At 44.1% G+C, this 20,438-nt stretch overlaps 1 protein-coding gene across 1 annotated transcript in view; it reads left to right on the top strand.

Annotated features, from left to right (window-relative positions):
* The first annotated feature begins 15,907 nt into the window (after positions 1-15,907).
* Positions 15,908-20,438, top strand: part of SHMT1 (serine hydroxymethyltransferase 1) — a 29,181-nt gene continuing 24,650 nt past the window's right edge. The window contains exon 1 of the mRNA XM_075560980.1: positions 15,908-16,009. The gene's annotated coding sequence lies outside the window, so the exon portion shown is untranslated. The remainder of the gene's footprint in view (positions 16,010-20,438) is intronic.

The following is a 20,438-nucleotide window of genomic DNA, read 5'->3' as shown; positions in this document are numbered from 1 at the left end:
ATGTGCTTGACACAATGGACGGATGGATGGATGGATGGTGATAAGAGCTGTATGACTCCCCAGTTAAATGGTTTTTTTTTTTAAAGAAAAAATCCAATAAAATTGTTGGGATATTTTCCTCTAATATCATGAAAGACAAGATGATATGCATGCAAAAATCTCAATGGACCTTATACAAGATAATGCCCCCCTCCAAAAAGGAGATAAATCCCCCCAAAATATTACCAAGATATACTATAATCAAACTTTCAAAATCAACTCCTGAAATCAATTAGGAAAAGCAAATGATCACTTACACAAGCAGATGGAGTCTGGGTTCCCACTTAACTCTCGCCCCAATCCAAGAACAGTTAGTTCTTATAACATGGCCTTTCTTGATACTTGCTTTCATGAAATAACCATTGAAGATAAGGATGCTACAGCAAAGTGTGGGGAAGAAAACAGATGATGTCTGGCTATTAATTGGAATAGTGTCTGAGGGCTTCTAACAGTGATTCTCAACCTTCCTAATGCCACGACCCTTTCATACAGTTCCTCATGCTGTGGTGACCCCAACCATAAAATTATTTCCTTGCTACTTCATAACTATCATTTTGCTACTGTTATGAATCATAGAGTAAATATCTGATATGCAGGATGCATGTTCATTGTTACAAATTGAACATAATTAAAGTATAGTGACTAATCACAAAACAATATGTAATTGTATATTGTGAAATATTTATTTCTAATTACAAATAAATGAAATTTTGTCTTCAAGCATGGTGTACCATGGGTAACAGTCTTAATATAACAACAGTAAACTACATTGCGACATTTTGGGACAGTATGCATAAAAAGCCAATGTCAATGTGAAGGTTGAGCTAGCTTCTTTCTCACCAGATCAGCATATCTGCATGTGGGTAGACCAACCTGGAGACAGTCTTAGCAGACCTCTATGAAAGGGTCATTAGACTCCCAAGGGGGCCTCGACCCACAGGTTGAGAACCACTGAATTGAAGGCTTGTATTCAAACAAGCATCTATCTAAGTGAGATGTCAACTAAATCCACATCAAAGAAGCACACCAGTCCGTGTGATCCAAAGATAACAATAAAAAAATATGATGACAAGAAAAGTTTCAGAGCTTGAATTGTAAACACCTAATTTGTAGAAGGCTGTGGAAGACGGTGGGAGAACACAATCCATCTGCAAAGTATCTAGTTAGATGAAGCCTCTGGCAGATCCCCTAGTCACAGGCAAGGGACTCAAACAGCTTACTATCAGACAGAGATTATTGCAAACTTGATTTTGGTGAGTCCAACCACGGTATAATATGGTACTTGGTTGGCTGACCTCCCTCTTGACCCAACTTGAATTTGCTGTGGGCTCAAGTATTTCTTGCTTGTTCCACAAAATAAATTTCTTCTCTGGTTTTGTAAATACTGATAGTGGGTTTTTTTTCTTACTCTTTATTTGTATTTTTATCTTTATTTTATTATTATTTCCTTCTTGACACTTGTTTGTTTCTTATTGTTTCTGTTGAGTTTCCCAGTTTGTGAAGCACAGAAGGGGTCGATGCATAGAGACAACAGCTGATGTAATAGTGTATCAGGGATGAGAAGGGGAAGCAGAGGGTAGAGAGGGTGAGGGAATTTGGGGAGCAAACAATGAATACAGGAGAGGGAGCATTAGAACTGATTGTGATGAAGAATATACAAGTCTTTTTAAAAGTGACTTAGCCATGGAAGTGCATATGTGAATACTATATCAAGAAAATTACTACTAAAAAGAAAGAAACAAACAAACAAAACAAATTTGACCATCGGTTACCATGGGTGAAAGAGGAAGAGTTGTTGCTCAGGGGGTGTTGAGTTTATGTTAATAGTGGTGAAATAATTTCAAAAAAGATATCAATGATGGTTGCACAACATGAGGAGTATAATCAATGGCACTGAATTACACATGTAGAAGTTGTGGGATTGGAACCAGTGGAGAGGTCTGAGGGGGAGGCCCCAATCCCAGCTACATGGACACCTGCCTCTCCCCCCAGCAGAATTTATTTCAGAGGATATCACTGAAGCGGCAGCTCAGGGAGAGGGACATGTCTGATCAGAGCACATGGGAGAAAATGAAGGGGGAAGAAGAGAGTGTGGAGCACATCCTGACCCACCAAACCTTGAGGATGAGATTCCCACTCAGAGCAGCCAATCCACACACAAGACCATATGGCTGGCCCCACTATGAGAGACAACATCCCTCACTGACCCATAGCACTACAGGGGACAACACTGGAGACACACACAGTGTGGGAATTGTGCCCGATCTGATCCCACCACACCGAGGCAAAACACTAAGGGTGTGCAACAGAACAAGAGGAAAGAGCAATGAAGTCCCTAGGAAATACCAAAAATAGACTTTGGGGCCATGGCTTGGCACCTCATCAGACTCCCCACTCCCCCCTCCCTCATGAGCCTTTGATAATTTATAAATGATTATTTTGTCATATCTTACACTGTCCAACATCTCCCTTCACCCACTTCTCTGTTGTCCATCCCCCAGGGAGGAGGTTTTATGTAGATCTTTGTAATCAGTTCCCCCTTTCCATCCCACCCTCCCACAACCCTCCCCGTATCGCCACTCTCCCCACTGGTCCTGAAGGTATTAACTGCCCTGAATTCCCTGTGTTTCCAGCTCCTGTCTGTACCAGTATACATCCTCTGGTCTAGCCAGATTTGTAAGGTAGAATTGGGATCACAGTAGTGGGGGGAGGCGCGAGGGAGGAAGTATTTAGGGACTAGAGGAAAGTTGTATGTTTCATCATTGCTACAGTGCACCCTGACTGGCATGTCTCTTCCCTGCGACCATTCCGCAATGGGGTGTACAGTTGCCTAGAGATTGGCTTTGGGTCCCCACTCCTGACTCCCTCTCATACACAATTATATGATGTTTTGTTCTTTGATGCCTGATACCTGATCCCTTCGAGAACTCATGATTGCACAAGCTGGTGTGCCTCTTCCATGGGTGTGGAGGCAAGTGTAGTGAAGAAAGCTGATGGTGCACGGCTATCAAAAGATATAACATCTGGGGTCTTAAAGACTTGAAGGTAAACAAGCAGTCATCTAGCTCAGAAGCAACAAAGCCCACATGGAAGAAGCACTCCAGCCTGTGCGATCACGATGTGTCGAAGGGATCAGCTATCAGGCATCATTAGAACAAAAAAATCTTACCATAGGGAATGAAGGGGGAAGTGCAGAGTGGAGACCCAAAGCCCATTTGTCGGCCACTGGAGATCCCCTTGCATAGGAGTCTAGGGGAGGAGAGGAGTCAGTCAAGGTGCGATATAGCACCGATGAAACATACCACTTTCCTCTAGTTCCTAAATGCTTCCTCCCCACCCACCCACCCCCATCTGACTGTCATGCCTGGCTAGACCAGAGGATATACACTGCTACAGATGGGAACTGTAAACACAGGGAAACCGGGGCGGATGATTCCATCAGGACCAGTAGTGAGAGTAGTGATACTGGGAGGGTAGAGGAAAGGTGGGTGGGAAAGGGGGAACTGATTACAAGGATCTACATGTGACCTCCTCCCTGGGGAACACACAACAGAAAAGGGAGTGAAGGGATATGTTGGACAGGGCAAGATATGACAAAATAAAAATTTATAAATTATCAAGAGGTCATGAGGGAGGGGGGAACGGGGAAGGTGGGGAAAAAATGAGGAGCTGATGCCAGGGGCTTAAGTGGAGACCAAATGTTTTGAGAATGATGAGGGCAATGAATGTATAAATGTGCTTTGCACAATTGATGTATGTATGGATTGTGATAAGAGTTGTATGAGTTCCCAAAAAAATGATTTAAAAAAAAAGAGTGCATGAGTCCGTAATTTAAAAAAAAAAAGGGGGGGGGGAAGACAGCAGAGAATACTACAAACTGAAACATGTCTCTTATCTCTGAATAGTTTTCACCAAGCAACCATAGCAGCTCTGAGGGATGACTACAAATAATAAAAGCCAAACCCAGGAACCCAACTCATGGCAGATTAGAACTGCTCCCTGGGGTTTCTGAGGCTGGAACGCTTTGGGGGAACACAAAGCCTCCGAGGGAGTGGCTTGTGGGTACCAAAGGCTGACAGTGCGGTTAGCACCCAGGAAGGTATAACCAACGGTGACAGCAGGGCTTCTTGAGTGATGGCTCAGTATCTGAGAAAAGGAAAAGTCTTAAAAGAAAAAGCCCAGACCCAGGAACTTAAAAGGCCAGATTCTAACATCTGTGACACTGCAAAGAAGTCAGCCTTCAGGGGAAATAGCAGGTCTTGCCTGTAGCCAGCGCCTCCTCCTTTTTTCTGAAGATAGCTCGCAGCTGCTGAGGACGTCCTGTCCTGGTTAGATAAACTCTCTAGCTAGGATTGAACACGCTTCCATCGTTCCTTTTCTAAGATGGAAATATCACTCTTCTTGGAAATGGAATCTTCAGACCTATTATTGGCTTTTGCAAAATCTGAACTCTGCATTTCCCCTGAGGCTTCGCAAGTGGACAGTCAGGGCATGCTGAAACTTCTGTTTCCTACTACGGCACATGTGATTCAACTTTCTCCAATTTCTGCACGCAGGGTGGCTGAACTGGCTTGGCTTGGCACCGGGCACTACCCTACATTCAGGTAACGTGAGGTTACCCATTTCACAGGCATTACATGCACGTGTGGGGGAGTGCTAAACACATCCTCATCATTACCGAAATGAAATGATGCTGTTCTAAATCATCTGTTTTGGGTAAGACACTTGGTAGGCACTTTCTTTTAACTCATTAACCTTTACAACAACTTGAGAAAACCCAAACCAACTAGCATCAAGTCAATTCTACCTAGGGGTTGAAACTTTTACTTCTTTATGGCTTTATTGGCAAGAACTCAGTCTTTCTCCTCCAACGCGGTTGGTGGATTTGAACTGCTGACCATGAGGTTAGCTACACAATGCTTAATAAACTGCTACCAGAGTGCCTAATAACATGAGAAGTAGGTAATATTAGCCCATCTTACAGATAAGGGAAATTGAAACTAGAGCAGGTCAAAGTCCAAGTCCTCTGTCCTATCATCCAGCTTCATGCATCTTAATTTGTAACCTTAATGAATTAACAGTTATATTCCCCACCACCCATGTGATTTTCAACATGTCTCTTAGTTTGTTTTATTTTCCAGGTTGGAGCCACAAGTTTTACATGCATATGGGTCTATAGGATTCTAATTTCCTCTGAGTAGTTATAATTTTTTTAAAATGTATTGTGAATCGAGGTTTCTTGAGTAGCATATGAATGTATAGCAAGTGTGTGGTGGTATTTAGAAACCACCAAAATGTGTGTAGATATTTATGAAAAATTTACCCAAATAAATATATGAGCCCTTGTTGTTCTTTAAATCATTTTATTGGGGGCTCAAACAGCTCTTTCAAAATCCATCCATCCATCCATTGTGTCAAGCACATTTGTACATTTGTTGCCATCATCATTTTCAAAACATTTTATTTCTACTTGAGTCCTTGGTTTCAGCTCCTCATTTTTTTCCCTCCCTCTCCCACCCTCCCTCCCTCACAAACCCTTGATAATTTATAAATTACTATTATTTTTTCATTTATTACACTGACTGATGTCTCTCTTCACCCACTTTTCTGTTGTATGTCCCCAGGGAGGGGCTTATATGTAGATCATTGTGATAGGTTTTCTCTTTCTCCCCCCACCTTCCCCTTCCCCTCCTGGTATGGCTACTCTCATTGTTGGGTAATGTGCAATGGGTAACCTCCAGGTGTTATCTGTACTCATGTACATGCTCTGGTCTAGCTGGATTTGTAAGGTAGAATTGGGATCATGATAGTGGGGGTGGGGGAGGGCAGGAAGCATGAAAGAACTAAAGGAGAGTTTCAGGTTTCATCGGTGTACAATGAGCCCTTGTGTTAACTGCAATGAAGGAAAAATACAGGGTCTGAAACAGTTTTAGTTAGGGCGATGGGGAGAGAGTAGTTCAGGAAAGAGCTGAAAGTGACAATGGAACTGAGTTGTAAAGTTTATAAGTAGGAATAAAAGGAGAAGAGATCCTTAGAAGGAACCAGGAACCACAGGCCCAGAACAGGAAAAGCATGTACAAAGATTCTATAGTTGAGGGACAGCGGAACAGGTCAGTGAGTGCGAAGACCAGCAAAGAATGGGCAGGAGTTAGTAAGTCTCAAGGTCCCATCCAAAATACCTTAGGAAGTCCGGCGATCAAAAGATATAGCATTTGGGGTCTTAACGGCTTGAAGGTAAACAAGCGGCCATCTAGCTCAGATGCAACAAAGCCCACATGGAAGAAGCATACCAGCCTGTGTGATCACGAGGTGCCGAAGGGCTCAGTTATCAGGCATCAAAGAACAAAAAAATCATATAATTGTGTGCTCACCTCCATGATACGATCACTGAAGACAAATGGGTGCATAAGCAAATGTGGCAAAGAAAGCTGATGGTGCCCGGCTATCAAAAGATAGAGCATCATGGGGTATTAAAGGCCTGAAGGTAAACAAGGGGTCATCTAGCTCAGAAGCAACAAAGCCCACATGGAAGAAGCACACCAGCCTGTGCGATCATGAGGTGTTGAAGGGCTCAGGTATCAGGCATCATCAGAAGAGAAAATCTTATCATAGTCAATGAGGGTGTGTGTGTGTGTGGAGTGGAGACCCAAAGCCCATTAGTAGGCCACTGTACATCCCCTTACAGAAGGGTCTCTGGGAGGAGATGAGCCAGTCAGGGTGCAATGTAGCAATGATGAAACATACCACTTTCCTCTAGTTCCTAAATGCTTCCTCTCCCACCCCCACCCCCGCCACTATTGTGATTGCAACTCTGGCTAGACCAAAGGATGTACACTGGTACAGATAGGAACTGGAAACACAGGGAGTTCAGGACCAGGGGTGTGAGTGGTGATGCGGGGAGGGTAGAGGGACAATGGGTTGGAAAGAGGGACCCGATTATAAGGATCTACATGTGACCTCCTCCCTGGGGGATGGACAACAGAAAAGGGTGTGAAGGGAGACATCGACAGGGCAAGATACGACAAAATAATAACTTATAAATTATCAAGGGCTCATGAGGGAGTGGGGAACAGGGAGGTAGGGGGAAAAAAGAGGGCCTGATATCAAGGGCTTAAGTGGAGAGCAAACGTTTTGAAAATGATGAGGGCAATGAATGTACAGATGTGCTTTACACAATTGATGTATGTATGGATTGTGATAAGAATTGTGTGAGCCCCTAATAAAACGTTTAAAAAAAAAGAGGGGGAAAAAGGAAATGAGAATGGCAACATATGTACAAATGTGGTGGATGCAATTGATGTGTTGATTGTTCTAAGAGGTGTAAGAGCCCAAAATAATTTATTAAAATGAATGAATAAAAATGAAATTTCAACAAAAAATATAATAAATTCCAAATAAAAAGAAATTACACAGATTTGTAAAAGCCAAGCCAATCTTACAAGAAATAAAGGGAGTGCCTCATACAGAAAACCAACAATATCAGACAACACTACCCAGAGGGCAACATAGATATAAAAGTATCCAAAGTAAAGCCGACCTACAATACTGAATATATAGAAAGAGATATGAATTTGTAATTATGACATTTCAAGTAAAAAGGGAATATGCAAAGAACTTTCAAATGGAGAGAAAGTCAAGTATATTTAACTTGGATAAAGGGAAAAGCAACAATATGAGGCAGGTTGGAGAAAAAATTATGGAGGCAGAAGAACACTCTGGGAGGAGTACTAGAGTGAAGGGCAACATATCTCTGCAGTAACTATGATCTTTGAGGAGATGCATACCTAGACATGCAATCTGAAAGGGTGTGGGAGGGAGAGTGGGTGAATATCCGCCAATTTTTAGGGGTGACAGAGGACATTTGTCCGTGGGTAATTACCCATGCTGTGGATATGCATGTTGCGGAACCCACAGGGGAAAAAGTTATGGAAACTCGTTGTTTTTGTTGTTAGGTGCTGTCAACCACTTCCAACTCATAGTGACCCTCTGTCCAACCAAACAAAACACTGCCTGGTTCCTGCACCATCCTCACAACTGCTATGTTGGAGCTCATTGGTTTAGTCGCTGTGTCACTCCATCTTGTCAAGGGCCTTCCTCTTTTTTGCTGCCCTTCTGCTTTACTAAAGCATGATGTCCTTTTTGAGAGACCAGTCTCTCTCAATAACATGCGCAACGTCCCACTTCTAAGGAGCACTCTGGCTGTATTTCTTCAAAGATAAATTTGTTTATTCTTTCGGTAGTCCAGGAAACTTTCAATATTCTTCACTAGCACCGTAAATTAAATGCATCGGCTCTTCTTTGGTCTTCTTTATTCAATGTGCAATTTTACATATATATGAATGAGGCCATTGAAAAAACCAGGGCTTGAGTCAGGCACATCTTAGTCTTCCAAGTGGCATCATTGCTCTTCAACATTCTAAAGAGGTCTTCTGCAGCAGATTTACCCAATTCAAGGCTCTATTCAAACTGCTTCCAGGAGCACTGATTGTGGATCCAAGCAAGATTAAATTCTTGACAACTTCAATCTTTTCTCTGTTTATCATGATGTTACCTTCTGGCCCAGTTCTGGGAATCTGGGTTTTATTTATTTATTTTTAAGGAAGCTTATTGGTCTTTAAATGGCTCAAATTGCAAACAAATGAATCAGGTAGTGGCATCAGCCTAAGACAGGGGATACATCTTTGTCAGTTGGTTTCATAGCACCTCAGTACCCAGGAGAGGAAAGGTCTCAAAGCAAAGATATATTGCTAGTGGTTAGGATCCTGATTAAATAAGACTGCAGTGAGTACACAGTAGGCCGATAGGCCCCCACTGGGCCAGGGTTACAGGGGCAACTTTAATTCTGCACATAGCATAGCGTATGACAAGTATGAAATGAAAGATGTATATCTCAAGCCTTTGAATGACAAATACTTAACATGACAAGCCTGATGGAATATCTAATGAGATAAGCTCCCAAAATGCCCATTTCTGTTAACATTACATTCAGACTTGCTACCTGGAGTGTCTGAATACATCTCTGATCTGTTGAAAGTAGCACTCAACAACAACAAAAAGATACTTTGTTCAATCATCTGACTGAGTCCTATTTCAAAGAGAAAAGGAAATCTGAAAGTGGTCTATTTCCTATTGAAATGGTGTTACCAAATAATGTGCTGGAATTCTTCCAGTGGGAACAAAGGGCACACAATGATGACAGAGCACGCAGGCTTGAAGTTTGGTCTGTGTGTGCCAAACATATTTTCTGCATTATACCCAGGTTTGAATACTTAATGCTAACTTTAGGAAAACCTAGCTCTACTGTTCTTTATTCTGAACACAAACAACTAACTACAAACACTCCTAACAACTGCCCTATTGTCATATGTGAAATCATGAGTGCACATTTAGAAATTAATGGTGACAAGCTGGGATATATTACTAACCTACTTTAATTCAAAATGCATTAAAGCACTATGGATGTTTTGTCCGTGCATTTTCTCTGAGACAATGAAGAACTTGAACACTTCCAGGCTCACCACTTGCTGAAGGGGATTTCTAGGCACCAGCAGCTTAAAGAAATGAGTGTTCAGTGAAGCATAAGAGGTACTAAACTTTTGGGTAGTCTAAGATCATCTTATTATTTTCAGCTGGCTCTTTATTTTTACTTACCTAGTAGTTTATTAAAAACTCTGGAACCTTATTTTCAAGAACCAGAGGATGGCACACATTTTCAATTTAGACAGACTCCTAGAAGACTGTTATTGCTCAAGCATCTTCTATACAAAAGCTTTACTTCATAGGAGGCATATATTCTCTCACTAGAACACATGGGGCAATAGGTCCATGGAGTCAGGGAGGGCACCTCGAATAATATAACCGGTTATTTTTCGGTTTATTCGTGAAGGCATATTCAAAATTGCTCACATACAAGTTTACACCACTTCGCTAACTTAACCACCAGATAATGAATGCAGGTTCACAGATTAATTAGTTTCCGCTCAACAATATGCAACAACCAGGCCAATCCTTTGTTCTGTACTTTGCATAACAATAGTTTTTAAAGTGGTGCAGTTAAACTCTTATGTTCACAATTGCCATTTTTCAAGGCAGTAGAAGACCGAGACATCTTAAAATGATTTAAAAATTTTAAGATTTGTAATAAGCCAGAGGAAGTTCTCCCTTCCCTCATCCCCATCTCACCTCTGCATTTAACAGTTAAAGGAAAATTCCCCTTGAAACATAAGCTTGCTGACTACATTCAGGAATGTGATAAATGTTGGCAATTATGAAATAGGCTGAGTTTTTCTTCTACTTAAAAAAAATCATTTTATTGGGGGCTCTTCTAACAATCCATACATCCATTGTGTCAAGCACATTTGTACATATGTTCCCATCATCCTTTCCAACTCACTTTCTTTCTACTTGAGCCCTTGGTATCAGCTCATTTTTCCCTCCCTCCCCCACCTTCCCACCCTCCTGAACCCTCAATAAAGTATAAATTATTATTTTCATATCTGCTGTCACCTTTCACCAATGTTTCTGTTGTTCGTCACACTGGAGAGGGGGCTTATACATCGATCATTGTGATTGGTTCTCCCTTTCCCCTTGATGAAGCTGTTAGGGAGCTAGATTTAGGGGCAGGGAGGTTGTCCCTCCCATGCCTGAAAAGGCCCCTATAGAGGAGGTTGGAAAGAAATCACACAACCATTGAACACCTAACGAGGAACCCAAACTGAGCGTGCACAGACTATGACTCCATAGGCCCAGATAAAACCAAAACCTTGGGCACACCCACCTTCGGCACATCACAGGTGGGCCTAACTCAGCCAATGGAGTCAACCAGTACCTTCAACCACGCCTCCCCAGCAGAGGTGTTAAAAGCCAGCTGCAGGAAAGGCAATCTCTCTTTTGCTCTGGTCTTGCAGCTGGATGGAGGGCAAGGGCTTACCCGCTGCCTTGGCATGCCCCCTCAGGGCCCGGTCCAGGCCTGCTCAGGGGTCCACATGCACTTGGGCTCTTAGGCACTTGATCTCTTGGCCCCTGGGATTCCCGTCCAACACATGCGGGTGTTCTTTTCCACGTGTTTTTTTCGAGCACATGTGTAAACCCCAGTGCAGCTTCAGTGAGGCTTGACATGCTTTCCAGAAATAACCTGTACTCTTTCGCGACTGTAAAACTGTAAAGTCTTCCATTCCGTCGTAAAAACTCCCTTGGATTACAAAATGTGCTTCAGCGTGACTTCTTTCAGTGTGCGAAGCAAAGAACCGAGGTATTACCCACTCTAGAAACCTAAGTCACACTAATTTCTTTTATTTATTTTTACTAATTTCGTTTAAGTTACTTTAACCTTCACCGCTGTTTCATTTCATGCTTTTAGTGATGCATACTAATTTCCAAAACATTAATGTCAGCCAATTGAGCCTTCAGTGGCAATGTTTTTAAACTATTTATTAGTAAGGTCAAGATAAGAAAGGAGTTTGGGCTTGGATTATAAAATGCAGCATCTTTCTCTGGTGAGCTTGGCCAAGCCTTCCATCGTCTTTATTCCATTTTCTTTGCCGCCCTCCATTTTTCTGGCTCGAATTTCCCTCGTTCTATTAAAAACCACCTTGCCAACTTTAGCTCGCGCGGCAGACGTTTCCACGTGGTTAACATTCTACTGATCAGTCTGGTTTTTGCCTCTTCCACAGAGACCTGCCTTTTACCTTCTAGATCGGATTTGTTAGCAACCAGCAGAAATGGGACATTCTCATCTTCCTTTACTTTTAAACTCGGCTGTTGCTGAAGGGTTCCGTTCCTGTAACCGAGCAGGCACAGAGGAAACCGTCCCCACTTCGGAAGTCGTAATTGCCGCAGGGCCTCCAGCCCAGCGGGCTCCAAGGCATCCATCTGAACTTCCTTCCTGCTTGTCTGCTTTGGTGGCTGGCTGGCTCAGAGCGCCGCACAGACTCGTCGGACACGAACCGCCGTGTCAGAGTGGGCTTCCCCACACCACTTTGGGTAAGGCCGACGAACGCTTGGGCTGATCGGCGGCCATGTTTCCGTTGCAGTTTTCGCGGAAGGACGAATTAGAATGCGCGCGCCGGAAGCCGCGACTGCGCAGACTCCGGAAGCCGCGCCTGCGCAGACGCTTGTCTGGACCAAGGAACCCGGCGAGCCCGACATCGGTCGCTCCACTCTCAGGAGATCCACCCTCCTCGGGGTTTTCTTTCACACTGCGTGGCAATCCATCTTGAAGACTGCAATCCTTGATCTGCATCAGCAAGTGTTTCATGCCTTCCTCACTTTCAGCAAGCAAGGCTGTGGCATGCGGACATCACGGCTTGTTAATAAACCTCCTCAATCCTGGTGCAGTGTTCTTCTTAATGCAGTCCAGCTTCTAGGATTCTTTGCTCAACCTACAGATTGAACAACTATGGTGAGAGGACGCCACACGGATGCGTACCTCTCTCCATGTTAAGCCATGCAGCGTTCCCTGGTTCTCTTCAAATGACAGTTCAAAATCCATGTACAGGTTCAACATGAGCAAAATGAGTGTTCTGGAATTCACATTCTTCTCAATGCGCTCCATTTTTTGTTAGCATTCGTACAGTCCAATGCCTTTGCATAGCCAATAAAACACCAGTCAGCAAGTAAACTTCTTTTTGGTATTCTCTGCTTTGAACCAAGATCCACCTGACATCAGCAATGGTAGCCCTTGCCCCACATCTTTGGATGAATCTGGCCTACATTTCTGGATGCTCCTTATTAATGACCATTACTTTCTTCATGTAGAATGTCCTTGATGTCATCACGCAGCTCATCACGTCTTGTCATCAGTGCTCAATGTGTCAAATACGTTCTTGAGATGTTCTGGAAATACAGGTGGGATATATTCAAGGTCATATTTTGTCTCTCATGAACTTGTTTTCATTTTTCTTACATGTGAGCAATTCATGGTCTGTTTGGGCGACTGAAACTGAGTTTCTCCACCGTCTCCTCCCACAGATGTGTTCAATTTTTTTTTTCATATGTTTTTATTTATTTATTTTATTTTAACAATTTATTGGGGCTCATACAATTCTTTTCACAGTTCATACATATACATACATCAATTGTATAAAGCACATCTGTACAGTCTTTGCCCTAATCATTTTTTTCTCTTTTCTTCTTTTACATTTTATTAGGGACTCATACAACTCTTACCACAATCCATACATATACATACATCAATTGTATAAAGCACATCCATACATTAAGAAAAAGCTTTATATCAAGAACTAATTATATATCAAGACAACTCCTCAGCCCAGTCCAACTCAAGTCCATAAGTCTGAAACCAGTCCACGGCCCCTCTTCAGATTCACGAAGGCACATGCAATGATGCAGAATGCAGTCGGTGGGTGCAACGTCTTATGTATCCAATGGCAGTGGAGCATTTCCAGGGGTCTGGCAGGTCTCCGAATGGCTTGCCAACAGGAAGGTGAAGCATAGAGAGTGGCCTGCCTCCACAGAGCCATTGATCCCGGTGCCACCTCCAAATGAGGTCAATCAACCTGATTGACAGGCTGACCTCCACCCACACATATTTTTTATCTTCAAGTTGACATGAAATCACGTGAGATGTGTTCAATTTTATTTCTGTGGATTCCATCTGGAAAAGCCCATGTGCATCGTCACTATGCTGTTGAGAAGGCATTTGCTATGAGGAAGTTGGTGGTACAATTCTATCATGCCAGCTCCAGCTTCATTTCTGTCACCGAGACCATATTTTCCAACCACTGTGCCTTCCTCGTGGCTTCCAACTTTCACATTCCAATCACCAGTAACTACCAATGCATCTTGAGTGCATGTTGGGTCAGTTTCAGAATTGAGAAGTTGGTAACATTCAATTTCTTCATCGCTAACTTTAGTGGTCAGTGCATAAATTTAAAAAAATAGTTGTATTAACTGAATTTCCCTGTATGCATACAGATATTATTCCCATCACAGACAGCATTGTACTTCACAAGAGATCTTGAAATGTTCCTTTTGACAATAACTGTGATGTTACTCCTCTTGAACTTGTCATTCCTGGCATAGTCAACCATGGTTATTGTTGGATTCAAGATGGCCAATGCCAGTCTGATTCAGCTCACGAATGCCTACAATATCCATCGTTATGTGCTCCATTTCACCTTTGATGATGTCCAGTTTTCCCAGATCCATACTTCATACATTCCAAAGTTCCAGTTATTAATGGATGTTTGCAGCTGTTTCTGCTCATTTTGAGTTGTGCTCCATCATCAAATGAAGATCCTGAATGCTTTCCTCCATCCCCATCATTAAGGCCAACTCTACTTCGGGAGGGCAGCTCTTCTGCCCTCAGTCATGTTTTGCCTGCCTTCCACCCTGAGGGGCTCATTCATTGTCCAGCACTATTATCTGATAAAGTTACACTATTATTCATAAGGTTTTCAGAGGCCAATTTCTCAGAATTGTACAGTTACTTCTTTTCTTTCCCCCTGTTTAAAATTATTTTCAACAGTTTTATTAGCAAGTAATTTACATATCATATAATCCAAACGTTCAATCATATCAATCACTTTCACATAAATTTTAGGGCATTTTTCAGCCTGCTCTTAACCTGGAATTGCTGAAACCTATTCACCTTGGGCAACGGGCTTAGACATAATCAAGTACTTTGAGGGAATGAGTCATTGTACCCTAGAGCCCAGGACCATTGAGTTAGTCTGGGTACTTTAGAGAAACAAGTCCACAGAAACTCATGTATAAGAGAGAATTTTATATAAAGGTTAAGTGCGCATCAAAAGCACATCCCAACCCAGTGCTGCCCAAACCCACAAGTCCAACATTAACCCATATGTCCAACACTAGTCCACAAAGTCCTCCTCCATCTCACAAAACAGATTCAATGATGCCGACTGCAGGAGGAAAGCCAAGTCAGTGAATGTGTAAGCATCTCAGCGCTGGCAGGAGTCTCCATACGGGTGCTCCATACGGGTGCTCCAGAGCTGCATCGGGGTAGGTCCATGTGGTTTCTCCTCAGGAATGTCTTGCAGGAAGTGAGCCTTCCCAGTTGAAGCAGGGAACTGACTAAGACAGCTGCACACTGGTCTGACCATCAGAATGCAAGAGACCTGAGAACTAGAAAGGCAAGGCTTGCTGAGTCATTTATCCCTCTGCCCTTCAATTAACCCCACATGTGTTTATTGGCCAGGTTGACACAATAAACTACCTCAACCATTATCTGATCTCAGGAGACACCTAGGTCAACTGTCATGAGTCTGCAAAGACAATGTTCTATATCCTACAATAATCAACCACTTGAGACCAAAAGGCGGCATTTACCCAAAGGCAAAATTTAGAAGGGCTCACATAGAAAGTCGAATGGAAATAGGAAACAGGAAGTGGGATCAGTAATGTTATTATGTTCAGTCAGTGACGTGAAACAAACCCTGTGTGAATTACATGTAAAACGTATGATCGGCTCTGTAAACCGTCATCCCATTCATCATAACGGTTTTTAAACATGTAAAGAGGCGGTGCCAGAGCTGGGGTTCCCGACCACATTTGCCTTAATTAAACGACCACTGTGCTGAACTGTAAATGGGACACTTGTAACGTCCAGGACAAAACAAGAAAACCCATTTTGCCCTGTCGGTCTACCAGATGCAGCGGGGGACCATAGCTGCGCTGACTCCGCGAAATCCCTGCCGTGCACTCAGGCCCGGGAATCCCACCAGCCTCACCCCTAGGTGGAGAACCTGAGTCCAGCCCTTGGGAGCCCTGGTCCCGCCCCCAGCGCAGCGCAGCCAATGGCGTTGGTCGGTCCGGCCCAGCGCCTGGCCGGCTGCACCTGGATTGGGTAAACGGGGTAGGCGGGGCCTTGGGAACAGCCCGGGCTAGGAGTGAGCGGCGAGGAGTAGAGTCCAGAGTCCGGCTCCAGTGCTTGTTGGGTGTCGCACGTGGGAACCGAGGCTGCTGTGTTTTGCGCTGTTCTAATCCGGTAGGTCGGTGCCTTGGGACCCTGGGGCCTCCGTGGCCCGGCGCCCGTGGGCGCACCGCGGAAATCCGCAGCGGGAGCTTTGTTCGCGCGCTGGCTGCGCGGGCGCGGGAACTCGCTGTACTTGGGCTAGTGGCCTCCACGCGCGCGCCCTCGCTAGCTGTTGAACTTGACTCCGAACGCGTTTTAAGCCTAGCCCCTACCTTGTTCTCCCTACATTGCCGCGATTGCTATCATGTCCTTATTTGACTCGAAGGGCGACCTTAAACGAAGCCCTTGGAGTTTGTGTGAGTTGCTGTGGGATTTAATTCCGACTCTCAGCGACCCGGGGTGTTACCGAGCAGAGCTGTGCACCGTAGTGTTTGGCTGTAAACTTTATGAGAGGAGATCGGCAAGCCATTTCCCCGTGGCTTCCCAATCTTTATGTTAGCTGCCCAGGACTGGTAAAATGGATGGAGCCTGGGTTTGCTAAGGCTGCACCTGTTATCACCACGTGCGCTGTGCGGCCTCTGCGCTTGCCCCCCTCCCCCCCCCACCTACATCCCTCTGGGGGAGGGACAGAGCCTGTTACTGACATCTGTCAACCGCCCGTAGAGATGAACCTTGTACTGTCAGCTCCTGGCCCATTGCCCTGTACTTCCAGTTCCTGGAAATTAAGGAACTGTTGGTGTGCACAAAATGAGATCCTTCACCCAGTGGCTGCTGGACTGGAAACACCAGTTTTAGTTCTTAGGGGATCTGAACTGCGGCAGTATGCAGTAGAAGTGGATAACTGGGCTTTTGTTTCGTGCGTTATCAGGAGAAAGGGCTTTGGAACTTAGGGTAACCCTAAGTTCAGATTCTGACTCTTATAGCGTGCCCTGGAGCAGACAGATCCTGTGTGGCGCCTGCCTTTCCTCCTCAGTGAAGAGCACAGAATCAGTGTCTGCCAGGCAGTGACCTCTGCTGATTCCTGCTGGGTCCACTTGCAGTTTCAAAGGTCCCTGGTTGCTTTGGCCAGTGGCTTTCCTTTCGGACTTCCTTTCCCTGGGTTGGGGTGAGGTTCCCTCAGGCATGATATTTCTACAGAAAGGTCAGGCGCCCAACGGACTCAATAGGTGTTAGCAGGTGGTCGAAACAAAACAGCTCACTGCCGTCCTGTTGATTCTGACTCATAGACTGTTCACCGCAAGGTTGGCAGTTCAAAACCACAGCCTGCTTTGTCGGAGAAAGACGAGGTTTGCTACTCCTGTAAAGATTTGCAGTCTCAGAAACCCACAGGGGGCAGTTCTACTATATGTCTAGGGTCACTATGAGATGACCAGGTGGCAAGAGAGCGTTTTAGTCCATACTCAGTGACTAAAACGTGGTTCTGAGTGCATTAGGTCTGTTAGCATACTAATGCTCACGGCCAGCTAAAGAACTGTGATTGTTCACATTTTATGTATGAGGGAGCAGAACACAGAGATGTTAGCTGATTGGGGTCACATATTAGAGCAGGAGGCACACGTTAGCAAGCATGTGACCCCAGCAGCCTGGGTCCAAGGTTCATGCTGTTCACACCCCCGCCTCCTATCACATGCTCTGGACACAATCCTCTAGGCGAATAACCCCAAGAGAGCTGGAGAATTGGAGGAGTCCAGCCTGACAGGTAGCAGCTGTTCATCCACTTGCTTTGGGGAGAAGAGAAAGTGGCTTTTCCACTCGGGCTCCCTAGTTTCTGGCTTCAGATGTCAGATGTCACAGATTGAGAAATAGCTTCAAGGGGAGGGAGGGAATAAAGAGCTGATATCAAAGGGTTCAAGTAGATAGAAATTGCTTGGAAAATGATGGCAACATCTGTACTAGTTTGCTTGATATAATTGATTTATGGATTGTTATGATATCTGTTAGAGCTCTCAATAAAATTATTTTTTAAATCAAAATGTGAAAATTGAGAAGAAAAAAAAGAGGAAGAGCTTCAACTGAGGTTTCTAGAAAGCCCTTGGAAATGTGCAAAGTAGGTGCTGTAGTCAAGGTAAAAATCTGTGCTCCTGTCTACCCACTCTCCTGGGGCTTCTTGAATCTCAGCTCTGTGGCTCTGTTTTAACCATGAGGATCTGACACCAGGTAGAAGCAGTCCTTTTAGGGAATAATCTTTTCTTTGGAATATTCATGAGGCCATATCTGTAGGGTGTGCCATATACAGATTAGGATCAGGATATAAGCACCCGGAGGCCCAGAAACAAGCGAGCACAAATAGATGCCAGGTGAAGGTCACCCAGGCACCGAGGACTGCTGGAACTAGAGAAGCCAAGGACTTCCCTCCTCCACAGACAGCAAAGCCAGACAGAAACGAAAAAAAACAAAACAAAACTATCACTGCCAACCAGGGCATTTGACTCATAGAGACCCTAGACGACAAAGTAGAACTTTGATCTTGAAGAATTTCTGTGACTAAATCTTTATGAGAGCTGACAGCCTAGTCTTTGTCTCATGGAGTGGCTGGTGGATTTGAACTGCCAGCCTTTCTTGTTGTTGTTGTTGTTGTTGTTGTTTTAAACGTTTTATTAGGGGCTCATACAACTCTTATCACAGTCCATACATATACATACATCAATTGTATAAAGCACATCTGTACATTCTTTGCCCTAATCATTTTCTTTTCTTTCTTTTCCCTTTTCTTTTTTTACATTTTATTAGGGACTCATACATCTCTTATCACAATCCATACACTGCCAGCCTTTCAGTTAGCAGTTCAATTCTTACTGACTGTGACACCATGGCTCCTCCCCTAGTGCAGTCACCCTGAATTTGGAGATCTAGTCTCCTGAACTGTGAAAAGATAGCTTTTGTTAATGTCCTATTTGTGGTATTTCTGTTATAGCAATACTAAAACCAAAGAAAGTATAGTGGAATAAAGGATTAAATACTCTAGGGGTTACTTGATCCTTAGTGGTCATTGGATGCTCAAACTTTCAAGTTCACTGCTGTGGAGTTGATGCCAGCTCAGAGCAACCCTACAGGACAGGGTAGAACTGCCCCGTGTAGGACACTTTATGGGAGTAGGGAAATCCCATCTTTCTCTTGGGGGAGTGGCCGGTGGTCTTGAACTGCAGACCATGTAGTTTTCAGCCCCATTTGTAACCACTAGCAGAGCTCCAGCCATTGGGTACAGGGCTGGGAAACTCCTAGGAGATGGTAGAGAGCAGGGAGGGTGTGTCAAGAGGGAGTGAGTGCAGTGCCGGGGACCATCAGCTTTTGGACAAAAGTCACTGTGTCTCAAAACAAGTATTTTGCAAAGAACAAGCTTTGCAGTCAAGGCGAAAGGGCAGCAAGTTGTCGATATTAGAGAGAAATCAATGAGTCTGTGGACAGGTGCTCCAGAGCTTCCCCCTGCTGAGAGCGAAGCTGAGTAGCTTTCCCCACAAGAGTTGCTCACCTGTGGACAGAGGAGGACTGTTTGGTGATGTAGAAATAGCTGCTGTGTTGGCCACATTTAAACCCTCTTGAACTTTTCATTGTTGTTAGGTACCGTCACATGTTGTTATTGGTAGGTGCTGTCGAGTCGATGCCAACTCATGGTGAACCTCTGTAAACAGCAGAAGGAAACAAGGCCTGATCTGTCGCCACCATCCTCACAACTGTTACTACGTTTGAGCCCATTGTTGCGGTCACTGTGCCAGTCCTCCTTGCCCAAGGCCATCCTTTTCCTCTGCCCTCCTGCTTTTCCAAGCATGAGGTCTCTCCTGACAACATGTCCAATGTAAACAAGACAGAGGCTCACCGTCCTTGTGTCTCAGGAGCATTCTCTCTGTGCCTCTTCCCAGACAGATGTGTTTGTTCTTTAGACAGTCCATGGTACTTTCAATATTCCTTGCTAGTAGCGTAATTCAAATGCATAGATTCTTCAGGCTCTTTGACTTGTTAAAAAAAAACCAAAGATGTTACTAGAAGGTAAGGACTGCGGAACACCTGACCCAATCCACAGTATTTTTAGTTGCCTCATATACATGCTATAATATTTTATAACTCACATTATATAATGAATATTGTAACAGAAGCAAGGCATTGAATAAGGGAAACTGAAGAAGAATTCACAGATGGATTTGAATTTGAATGTTGGTGAAGAAGATACCATGTTACAAAAAGTGCAGCCAGAATCTATGTTAGAAGTATCGATCTGTGTTAGAAGTACAACCAGAATGTTGCTTAGAAGCTAGGATAATGAGACTTCATCTCCCATGTTTTGGACGTGGTTTCAGGAGGGATCAGTCCCTGGAGAAGGACAGCAGACTGGCAGAAGTAGAAGATCATGGAAAAGAGACCTCAACAAGATAGATTGACACAGTGGCTGCAACAATGACCTTGAGGATAGCAACAATTGTGAGGATCATGCCTCCCGGGCAGTGCTTTGTACTCTTGCACATGAGCCAAACGGGTGGTACCTAACAGTAGCCAGCATGATGGAACA

Source organism: Tenrec ecaudatus, chromosome 10 (genome assembly GCF_050624435.1).
Source record: "Tenrec ecaudatus isolate mTenEca1 chromosome 10, mTenEca1.hap1, whole genome shotgun sequence".
Classification (NCBI taxonomy): Eukaryota; Metazoa; Chordata; class Mammalia; order Afrosoricida; family Tenrecidae; genus Tenrec; species Tenrec ecaudatus.
Note: the sequence above shows the minus strand (reverse complement) of the source record. Positions and strands in the feature narration are given on the sequence as shown.